Below are 12,860 nucleotides of genomic sequence, written 5' to 3' on the forward strand. Positions count from 1 at the left end.
AATAATTACGAGTTTGGAAAATAGTTTTCAAGTATACTTAAAAATTCCAAAAAATCAGATTTTGAATAACTGCAATATTGAAAAATAAAAAGAGGCGAACAAATACCTTTGTGAACCACCCTGTATATTATGGCGATAATGCAGTTTTTACGTAATGCTAGATAATAATTTACAATGCCACTAAATGTAATAGGAAGTTTTTAAAATTGCAGCCTACAAGCAAAAAAAAAAAATATGAACTGTAATCTTTTAACGGCCCGTGAACAAAATTACAAAGGTTCATTATACCATCAGTCTAAACTTAATCCCCATAGGTTTACTGTCATCGTTTGTAAAACACAATTAACTATCCTACCGAAATGACCATGTTATTAACTATACATTTATATAATGAAGAATATGCGAACTGCAGACGTCCTAATTATACATAAAGAATTAAGTTTCAACACGTACCTAGTGTTGCATTCACGCCATATAATTTCACGACACGTAATTTTCAGAGACAGATATTTTACCGCCGCGACTGTTTTATTAGTTTTATATTTTGGAAGACGGAAAAACTTTTTAACAGGATTATACGACAGTAGCTCACTGAAAGACGCGTTACTTCGCATTTTCGTGCAACGTTATAATAATTTTTAAATTTTTTTCGTAATTAAATTAAAGGTGTGATTCCTGAGAGGGCGTCGGCATAATTGTTTTTAGAATTTTTTTTCTCTGAATATAATAAATTATAATATACAATAATGAAATAATGAAAGCTCTTATTCTCTCATCAATGCGTTTTCAAAATGCTTCGTGAATATCGGTGCACATCGGATTGTATAGTAATTAAAATAAATTCCCTAGTACTTTTTTTTTTTACGGTTCTAATCAAAACACAATTAGACCCGTGTTATTAATGCACTATTGAATTTTTTCAGCAACAATTAAAATAGTCAACAACGATTACGCTTTGAAAATAAATTATTATATTATGTCCACCGCATTTAATATTGCCAACACTTTATTTTTTCCATTTAACTAAGTACCTGAATAACTTATTTGAAACTACCAATCAATAATATATTTACATATACATAATATAAACTGTATATAATAATGATAAAAATTAATGACTCTGACTTCAAAATCGCTTCCAATAGTAACATGTGTCCTTGACAAAAAAAAAATGATTGTACACGATATTGAATTACAATAATTATTGATTAGGTTTTGTTAAAAAAACTCTCAAGAAATAAACGGTAGAGTAGCAATAAAAGTATGAATACCATTTAAATGCTTATACAATAGGTACGCCAAATTGGGAATTTAATTTTTGACAAGATACAACTTTAATAAAACCATTATAAATAATTATAATATATTTTATTTAATACATTTTTATATGTCAAACAATACGACCCTTCGAATTAATAAATCGGTAAGATTGGTTGATTTATGCATCGATTCGCTTTGTATGAAATTAAAAAAAAAACAATCACCCCGTAAAACGAGCATTAATAATATTGTCGAATAACAAACATTTCATTGGTTTCGGATACTTTTATAAAATGTTGATAACTATTACTTGTGAGTTTGCAGCGTATTTTCGTAATTTCTACGTTTTCGTCTGGCTTTTCAAAGTCACTGCAGCAGATGTACAACTATTATTGGTTTCTTCAGAGGATGCAAACAGCTAGTTGTCTAGGTTTTTTTTTAATTTAATACATAGAACATGTTATATTTTTGAGCTCGTCCTCTATTAAAATTAATTTTGAAATTTCGCATATTATTTCACTTCAACCCTGGGCAATGATTGAGAACTAAAGCAATTAAAACGTTAACCCGTCCAGCTAAGAAGAACAATATCGTTTTAGACAACAAGCAGCTAGTGGATATTTTGGATTTGCAAAGAGAACTTTAATTAAACGCATATTTCGTAAACCTAAAATCCTCAAAGTATGATTTCGGCGACGCGTCTGCGATCCATATTTCAGATAATAGACGCACTTCCCGTATAACATTTTAATGGCACCAATTTCAGCGTTACGTGACAGTCATATCATAATAATATCAGCCGAATAAACGGCGATCATTGTATAAGACACGTTTTTAAAGAGTTGTGTCAAAAGTGCAATGTAAATAATTGTATTATTTTTCCATGTATTTCAAAGTATAGTTTACCGTTCGTTATCGCAAAACCAGTACATGTCGGAAGAAAATAATTAGTGTACCCACCGTAGTATAAATAAAATTAGTTACATCAATATACTTCAATCGGTCTATATAAAATATAAAATTATGTCATCACTGTATTATGATTATTGATTATTGATGAATAGCATTAGAACTACGTGAGTCATGACGTGTCATCACACTTTTTTGTAATCGTTTTATTATTATTTCTTAAATAAAAATAGTGTACCTTTAAACCAAGTGTTTCAAGACATATTATAAAAACGATAAAAAAAATATATAACAAAATAATGCATGTAATAACAATAGAACATCAGTACCGGAAACGAATAGAATATAATATTATAGTTTGTTCCGGGTTTTTCTCGTCTGCGCTGTTATATTGATTAATTCAATTATTAACACATTTTATTGCGACGGTTAAAATATTGTCAATCTTATCACTATAGCAGAGGTGCCATAAGGACGCTGCATCCGTTTTCTGAAGTAATTTTCTGGTCGGACACGTTCGAACGACTATCGATCCCATCCACTAAGCTTTATTTTGACGATTGTCACTATTCGACATGATACGACGTCATGTATAGCGTCATAGGCTCATTACATTATAATATTATTCCTATATTAGTTAACTTTATTAAATTTATTAAAAATATATCATACAAATTTTAACCCATTTACATGACTACACTGTGTGTGTTTGTGTGTGTATATGCGTGCGCGCGTGCATGCTTTTTTAAATTGTTTAAAACATGGGGCTGATTTGAAATGCCTCGCTCACGAAGTGTTCACAAAATCGCTTCAGTCATACGTGCAACAAATAATCTCGGTACAGTGGTTATTGCTCGTTCTTCCAATTATTTATCAAGTTATGAGTGAAATTTATTATTAACTGAATTTTGATTGGGCCGTGTTATCAAAACAAAAATAAAAATCAAGTCATAAACTATAGGACAATGGTAATATTATAATGGGATAATATTTTTCGATGAATAAAATAATGATTAATTTCTGAATTTCTGATATGTACCTGTGACGTGTATTATAAATGTACGTATAAATATTGTATGAACGTAATAAAATTATTTACCTATTTCGACATAGGATATCAGACGTAAATTAAAACTTCATCAGATTTGTTAATAAATGCAAATATATATTTATATGTGACTTTATCAAAAGTTAATCAAAATTTATATTCAAAAATATTTGTTTGAAAACAAGTTTAAAGACAGGAAAACTATTAAGTGAAAAAAGTTATGGCTGCCATATTAGCGTAGAAATATTGTTCAAATAATTTTTTTTCCAGTTACTACATGCCTATTCTGGTACGCTTTTATTTTGTTTTTTTTTTTTTCAATCAAAATTATTTTAATACATGTTTAAAGTAATCCAAATTACAATAAGACATTTGCAGTTGAATTTAATCTAAAGATTGAAAATACAAAGAAAAACACATCTGCTATTATACTCAAAACAAATTATGAGTACGATCCGTACAGAATACATTGTTTCATTATGTTTAGTGTTTAAAAACGATCAATATGTAAAACAGCAAATGTGAGTTACGATAAAATAAAGAAAAAAGTCACTATGCTGTATAAAAGATGTGTAGTGTACCTCGACATTGAGAAAGCCACTGTAATGGATGTGTTAAACTTGAATTAAATGATAGAATACCATTGTAAACGACACTCTGAGCGGAGACAATCAGTTTGCCTTTATTTCTTAGAATATTTTCATATTTTATATTATATTTAAATTGCTATTAGTAATTTCTTTTTCTTTTAGTAATTCAGTTGGTAGCACGAATTTATAGCAAAAACAAATTACATATTTTAATATGTATAAAATAATAATTATTACAATATTATGATCGTTGCCTATAGGTTTTACCTAATAGTCAATAGAACGGTATGAATAGGTCTGTGGTATAAATAACTTAAAATTAAATTAATCTAATTATTTTAAAAATTCTATCATGTTATCAACACTGAAGTTTATACATTGATTTACGTTATGGCGAACGGTTTAAAGTCCCTAAGCATAATATTATTTGAAATAATATATTTAAAAAATAATAACTTTGATCATTTACTTTTCGTTTAAATTTTCAATTTTATGAAAATTTGAACATCAGAAGCTTATAAAAATAACTGTAATTTTGTTATCTTTAAATAATTTAACAATATTCCTCATTATTTGTCATATAGCAATTAAAAACTATTACAAATTCATAGCCACATTTTTGTTTAATAGACATTTTAAATTCAAATTTTGATAAAATTGGATTTTTAAAATTGTAATAGAAAAATAACGACTATTCCTCTAATGATTATTTTTTGTAATATAATATTATATAATGAAGCTTTGTTTTCTGCAAAAATTAGTACTAACATACCGTATTATTGATTGGAAAATAAATAACTTATATTTTATGGTAATATAAATAAATTGTAAAGTTTTTTCAGAAATAGAGCTATTGACACACAATTTCCGTTTAGAATCGTTTTCGTTTGCAATGATTGATCATTGAATTCAAATTGAACATACCCCCTACAATGATTTCTACTCAATGATGAGATACACGTGAAACCTACAGAGTGACTTCCCTAGTTTGTTTTTTTTTAATGGATCTTTCTAAAGTTTGTTTGTTATTTTAGATTCTTAGCTAAGAGTTTAAAGTAGGTATTTATTTTTTTTATTCATATTTTTGTGTCTGTTGTCACCCTTAGGAGCTTAGTGCTCCATTGTTAACCATTGTTTTAATCTTCAATTCAGTTTTTGGTGATAAATTGGATCTAATTGGTGAAATTCTCAGTACCTACTTAGTACTTACTGTTCGAAGCAATCCAGAAAAACAAAAATGTATATACAAATATATATACAAATATATATAATGCGAAACGAGAATTCCCGGATTTTTATATTAATACAATGCGGTGGTCAAATCAAAATATTTATTTTATCATGATTATAACAAAGTTCAATATTTAAATAAGTACCTAATTAATGGCTTGAATTTTTTTTTTAAACTGTTTACCTATTAGTTTTGTTTTAATTTAATGACATCAAAATATAGGGGAAAATATTTTTTTATAATTTTAAACTACTCGATAGGGATTTTTGATTAATTAACAATGCAATATTTGAATAAAAGGAGAGATTTAAAATATTTAGTAATCTTGATTTGTGATAATTTATTGTAAAATTAAAAAAAATCAATGTTTTTTTTAGCAATAAAATTAGTCAATCAATTCCTAAAAATTTAGATTATGTGATGACTAAATAGTAGTCGTGTGTTTGTAGGCAAAGTGTAGGACGGAAACAGAGCTTCAAAAATACATAAAATACGTCACAATTAGTTTCTCAAAGATAAAGAAAATCTACAGCAACCCGTTTTTAATCAAAACGTTTTGGTAAATTTATTTTTATTTAGAAAACAATAATATTATTTATTCTACAGTGCCACACTGTTATTGGTTAATGAAATTGATGTGAAATAATGTTGGGGTATTGAGGTATCTCGATTGGTCTGGTATTGCTTTTGATGAGCAATAAATAATTCAGTCAGATCATTTTCTGAAGCAATTTCATTGTTATATAATAATAAAAAAACTTCTTTTTTTATCTTAATTTCATGCAGTTGAATCAAAATGAGTTTCAAGCAACCGATAAATTGTAATTATATTGTTCGATATTAATTGTCAACACTTTATGTAGTATATATAATATATATATAAAGCATAAAATATAGTCGATATAATAGGTATCAACATTACTGCGCAGTGGAACAGCAAATTTATTTTTTTAAATGTTCAATCATTAATTTAGTTATTTTTAATTTAACCTTTTCATTTCTTATAGTTTATAATTTTTCAAGTTCCTGATTTTTCTTATGTAAAATTTGTTTTTGAAGTTATTTATCCATCACATTGAATATACGTTATCTACTCAATTACTAGATAGGTACAGTGAGGGGCTCTAAAAACTTACTATACACAGGAGTGATTTTTCCGGTTTGTGTTATTTGTTAAACTGCATGTTTATAATTTAGTGAAAAATCGATAATACTTGCTCACCTGCATATTTATGTTGATATAATAATTTTAATTTACACTAAACCAATAGGACTTCCGCAATAAAACGAAAATAGTTATTTCATTTGAATGAAACTTACATTACCTATTCTATAATAATAGAAACATTGCATACAATGTCATTTTAATCGTATTATAAGGGATAAGGTTTCTATGTTTCTAAAGTTCTGAGACAAAAATAAACTATAAAATTTAAATAAATTTATTTCTCGCGTTTCAATGAGCATTTTAAAGTTTTAAATGGCACCTGAAGCCAATATCGTAATTTTGTACGTGATTAAGTTGAGTAATTTGTTTAAATTTGGTGTTTTTGTCATGTCTGAAATAAATTAACAACATAAGTGCATGCAATTGTATATGCAACTTGTTAACTTACTACAGTTGAGAATAATAAGCATTTTGAGACTTTTTAGTTGTTCAATAATTTCCAAGACTACCAAAATTATTGAGTTGCAGCTTTTCACTAGATCGATTCAATGGAAGTATACTTCCAATGAATACTTAGGTCAGTTAGTTATATGACTACGTGGCACGTGGCAGATTGAAACCGGAACTGGAAGCGGACCCGGACTTTTGTCTCTGTCAGCGGCGGCTTGGTCGGCTCGAGGTAATCGTCATAGTTATACCCACCTTTACCATCGTCAGTTCAAACAAAGCAATAGATCTGTACGGAAGACACCGGATTAAAGGAGAACTAAAGGGTCACCAGCTGGCCACAGGCGCAAGTTTTATAAAAGCGCATACAATATTGTACAGCACCTATTACTCTATTTATAGTAATAGTATATTAATATACTATTATAAATCACTGAAATGAACCAAAATTGTAATTAGTTTCTACTGGGATAGTATATTATATCTTTATTAACAGTAGTATTGCGAATGGTAATTAACAATCGTTATATATTCAGTAGTATAATATTGCCATCAGAATAAATATTTAATACCTGTTGTTGTAGAATATTTGTTGTCTTAATTTATTATTTTGAAACGAAATTTAGTTCATTCAGTGATTATTATAACAAACATAATATTATAGCCTACATACGTATGATAATTGTACATAAATGATCATTTATGTTTTAAAGAAAGGTACAATATTGCTGCCACTGAGAGCGAAGTACCTGGCCTTAAATTAAGACCGAAAATAAAGACCCACCGCTTTAAAAGGCTCGTCAACGAGAATCGAGGAGATACCAGCACCCCGGTATAGTCGATCGCCAGCAGGTTATTCACGTGCGCCCTCGAAAATAACGTTCAACCCACTACATCTGACACCAACATAAAAGGTCAATGGTTCGTAGAATTCGTTAGTGATATATACGTTGGAAATGCGCTGGGCAACAAAACCGAAAACAATGTTATTGTTTTCATGGAAAATCGTGTAATATTGTTATTTGTTACTATCTTACAGGCCGAATAATTCTACTGGTGGAAAAAGAAAAAAATAAGCTCATTTCGTAGTACTCTGTGTAAATTTTGGCCAATCGTCATGCCGCAAATAAAATAACGTCCACCGAATTGCCACCATAATTAACCCGAACGTCGGTTATGGACGTACACACGATGGCGAAAACAAAAAATTTGGCCAAATATTAGGCACCTATACATGATAATTTAATAATGTAATATAGCATACTATACATCGATTGGGCAGCCTATATTAATGATGATTACCCAGAATACCATGGTATAGTAAACAAATGTGGACGCACTTAGACTGTTCCGTATCCCTGCACCCTTTTTACTCGCAACTCTGCAGGAACTTTGGCAATTATCCCATGCACACATCATTTTAGGACGGACTCGTCGCATAGTTTTCCGCACAAAAACATGTTGTCCTGAGACGCGACTGCGGTCGGTGAACTGTTATTGTGCAATATACAGTGTTATAAATGCATGTAATGTATATTGTTTCAAATCAAAATCAACCATCTTTTATCGCCTCCGATCGTTTTCGGTCGATTGAAATCTCTCATTCGACAACCACGTTCCACGTGGTGATGTACGTCGAATAATGTACGAGTATTAGCTGCTAGATATTTTGAATTTAATTATTACTATACACGTTATATATTCCTCGTTCTGCACCATTGTACGCTGTACCTTGTTACGCTACGCAAACACAAGCTGTCGATTTAGATGTAATATTCTGCATTAATAATAACTAGGTTCATTATTACAGATTTGAAATTATAATTCACAGTTTAATGAGCATAAAAAAAAACTATGGATTATAATTTATAATGCTACGTTAAATATTATAATAAAGTGTATAAAATAAATGAAAATTTCAAAATATTAGAATCCATTTTTGTTCGATAATATTTATTTGATCTGATTATTTTTAACCTGTTAACTGTTGTCTTCTGTTGCAGTGATTTTAATAAGAACAACAATTTAAAGTAATTTTTAATCATAAAATCTGATTAAAAAAAAATAAGCCTTACTCCGAGTAATTTGCATAACTTGAGTGCTTTGTAAAAATGTAAATTAAAAAAAAAAAAACGATAAAATATTAATTGGGGTAAATTAAGTTAAATTCTCAGTCATCAAGCAAATAATTGTGAAATTTGCAGCATATTTTCCCGAATCTGGTTAAACCTAACTCTTCTAAGCTACATACTACTTTTTTTATAGTAACGATCATTCAATATTAAACTACTCGTGGGTAGAGTGAATCTAAATTATACTGCTGACAATCTCTCAACAACCTGTCACCGTATCCGGTTTATGTGTTCTTAATTAATATCTACTGTTACCTAGCAAACTGTAAGGTATGGTAATTTTGTGAAATACACATCTAATCCAATACGGAACATATAATATTATTGTACTAAAAGTTTATATAATCCGAAAACGTATTTATTTAAACGGATAGAGCTCAATGAAAAAAATAATATTTACAGCCTAATTTACGGGATGCTCACAAGTATCATTAATTTATACATATTATGTAGAATTACGACACAGTTGGATGCATATAATCTAGGTAATTTATTTACACTCTTAAAAGATAAAATCAAAACATCACAATTTTAACCATAATAGTTGCAAAAATAAACCCTACAGGTATTATTTTCCACCAACTATGTATTATTTTGTAATGAGTATGTAGTAAAATAAAATATTTCTTCAGTAATACAACTGTTAATTTAAATTTTTTTTTTTTTTTATTGATCTTGAGCCCGGCAACTGTGGCCATTAGCTATTAGTGGGTATTGTAGGTTTGTATTGATGGTTTGTAGGTTTTTTTTTGGTACGGTAGGGGGGAACACGTGTGTGTTTGTTTTTGGCAGAATTTCGAATGGGGCACCCGTAGGTTTCTGCCATGCCCCGGGGGTGGGGGATGGCAGCACTTTTTCTCCGGTCACCGCGACTTGTCCGGAGAAAAATGCCACCCGGTGGCCGAGGATCGAACCGCGACCGGCTGCGTCGCAGCGGAAGCGTCAGACCACTCGGTCACCTCGTCCCCCAATTTAAATTTATTTATTATTATTTATTACACAATTATACACATAATATATATTATTATACTTGTTAGGTAAGTACCTAAAAAAAAAAATATTTTTTTTTTAGTTTCTAGAATTAATGTACGATAATATGGATAATACTCCTCACTAGTGGTTTTATATTAAATATATAATATATTTAATATATGTAATACTTAGTCAATTACTTAAATTTATAATTGAAACAATTAGTTAGTAGCTACCGCTAAAAAATAAGGAGAAGAATAAAAAATAATTAATTAAGAACCTTACATTATTTTTTTTTACTATACCGTAATAGATAACTCTTCAGTCTATACTGTTACATTTTATGAAATTGTTTCTGTATGAATGAAAAACTTTTCAGTTTTTTTTTTAGTCCGTCATCCACAGATTAGGTTACTAAACCAACTGTTAAATACCAAACTGGTTATTATAATGACAAGTGACAATGATTTGAGATTAAACATCAAACTGATTACCAATGTCCAATGATAAAGATTAATGATTTCATCAATTCGACGACGTTTAAAAGCAGCGACGTAGTACAGAAGTAACTTTAAGTAAAACGTGTGCAATGTGCATGGTTTTTTGAAGAGTTTTAAATGTTTGGGAATGAAGAATAAGTGATGTGTGCAAATATAGAAAGCAATGTTTTATTAATATTTCAAATAACTAGTAGACGAATCAATCACTTATAGCCGATTGCCCTTTAAATGAAACATAAAATACGAACCTTAGTTTAAGTTCGTATATGACATACATCTAAAAGAATCCCTTATACTTGCAACAAGAAGTTGGACTTAAATTTGTATGATCAAATATTAATGTTATATTATGGCATTTGCTGCATGCTTACTTTAATGTTAAAAACAACAAAAACGTATGTATATATATTTATTTATATAACCTTTGTTCATGCCAACATAATATTTATTATAGGGCATAATATATTCCTTTGAATGTTTTTTTTTTCACATATAAATAAAAATAATGAAAATGTAAACTACGATCTTGTATTAATATACTTGTTCGTGTTTTTTTTTTTTTTTAGTCTGTGCATCAGATCAAATACTAACAAAAATTGAATTTCTAGAAAAAAAATGTTTTGCTACTCCGATGCGAATGCGAAGAATTAGATTTAAATTCAATGAAAGCACAGCCCGAGCACTTTTCCACTAGTAAAATACTAATTTCATTAATTTCCGCCCCCGTTCATACAAATATTAATAATTTTTTTTATTTACAGTTTAGTACTGTTAGGCGTAACGAGTCCAAAGATTTAAATGCCAAAGCGCATAAATCAAGTTACAAATGCATCAAGAGAAGTGCATCACCATTCATCAATTCATCATGTGTCCAAGTCTATCACACTTGAATATAAATCTGCTCTTGGTAGCATGTTAAGTATTATTAAACACTAATAACTAATTTTAGTTCAAAATGTTAAAATAATTTGGTTGTATCATAACTTGTCTGTTTTCTTTACTCTTGGCTCACCCTGTAATATTTGAACGCACACAACGTAATATTACACAAATTAAAATTTGTTACGAACGCTTTTCTCGAAATGGGAACATAGATTTTTCACCCATTTTTTTTTTGTTATAGGTTAGGTACTGGTGTGGTTAAATTAACTCCTAACTCGTATGTTACGTACTAAACACACGGTTTAATCGTTTTTTTGTTGATTAAAACCTTAATAGAACGTTGATTTAAATATGGTTTAATGCGGTTTAACGCGGTTTAACGCGTAGGAGTTAGGTGGTATAGTTATTGGTTATAACTTATGAGGTATACTATAAACAATAAACATGGTACAAATACACTGCAGAAATGTATGCATAGGGCTATAATTGAATTAATAACATTTCCGTTTGAATGTAAAAACAAAATGATATGTTAGATAGCGTCATAATATTATGAAACCATGTCTCTCTTCTTAGAACTTCCACTACCAAGCTCATTACTCTTTTACCAGTATCACCGTCCAAAGTTTCTCCTGCAATCACCATCTCCAGTCCAGCGCACAGGGCGCACTTCGATCTGCAGCCAAGCTTTCCGGTCCAAACGGCCCGGCCACGGATTGCCTATATCAACAGAACGAACACGAGCTGAACGCGGTCAGCAATTCCAGTGATTGTGGTCCTTTGGCAAGGGCCGATTTTCCTCTATAGCTGTTCCTGATCTTGATCCTGAAGTGGCTGCAGCTGCTGCATGCCATATTCGTCGCCGTCGAGCTCCAGATCCTCTTTCTCCGTCGAGAGGTTACTGCTAGCTGAACTGCAGACAGCCGTACATTGTAGTGCACTGCGCCATCGGCGCCACCCAACGAGAGACCCTCCCTCCCATGCAGACTCGGCGTCCTGGTCCGCAAATCCTATGGTTGTCTTTCATGCAGTATGTCTGTAAGGTGGAAATGGACATTCCCTGATTTCACACCAGCGGTTCTCCTTAAAAATTCGTACGGTTTCCTGAAGTGATCGTCGGCCAAAAGCTGCTTTGTTTCACACATAATAAGCTGAAAAGCTTATTAATATTAAAATGTCATGGTTTGATAAAAAAAAAAGAAAAATTAAAATTAAATATTGATTATATATTTTTTTTTGTCTATAACTTATAATAATATATCTATAACTAATATGGGTATACACTATACACCAACACGAGTATGTGACGGATCCGAAGATAGTGACCTGATCACAGAGGAACTATAAAGTAAGTGACGATGAAACAGAAAGGTTTAAGAAGCGAAGAACTTGGCAGTTCACTAAGAAGAGCGACAAGATAATATGCTGTCAAATTTCAATATGTATAAATATATACAAAATATATAGAATACCAAAATAAGTAAGTTATAAGAATAAGATACATTATTATGAACTAAGAGTGTTACAACTTATTAAAGACCGTAATATTATATAACATACAGTTAATAATAATTATCATTAATGCATCATTTTATATCAATAAAAAGGGAAATAATATTTGAACTAGAGATTTACCTAACCTAACAAGCTTATTTATTTTTTGTTTACTTGGCCATGATATAACATATTAAATATAATTCAACTATGACGGTACCTCATTG

This window comes from Myzus persicae, unplaced genomic scaffold, assembly GCF_001856785.1.
Source record: "Myzus persicae strain clone G006 unplaced genomic scaffold, MPER_G0061.0, whole genome shotgun sequence".
Lineage (NCBI taxonomy): Eukaryota > Metazoa > Arthropoda > Insecta > Hemiptera > Aphididae > Myzus > Myzus persicae.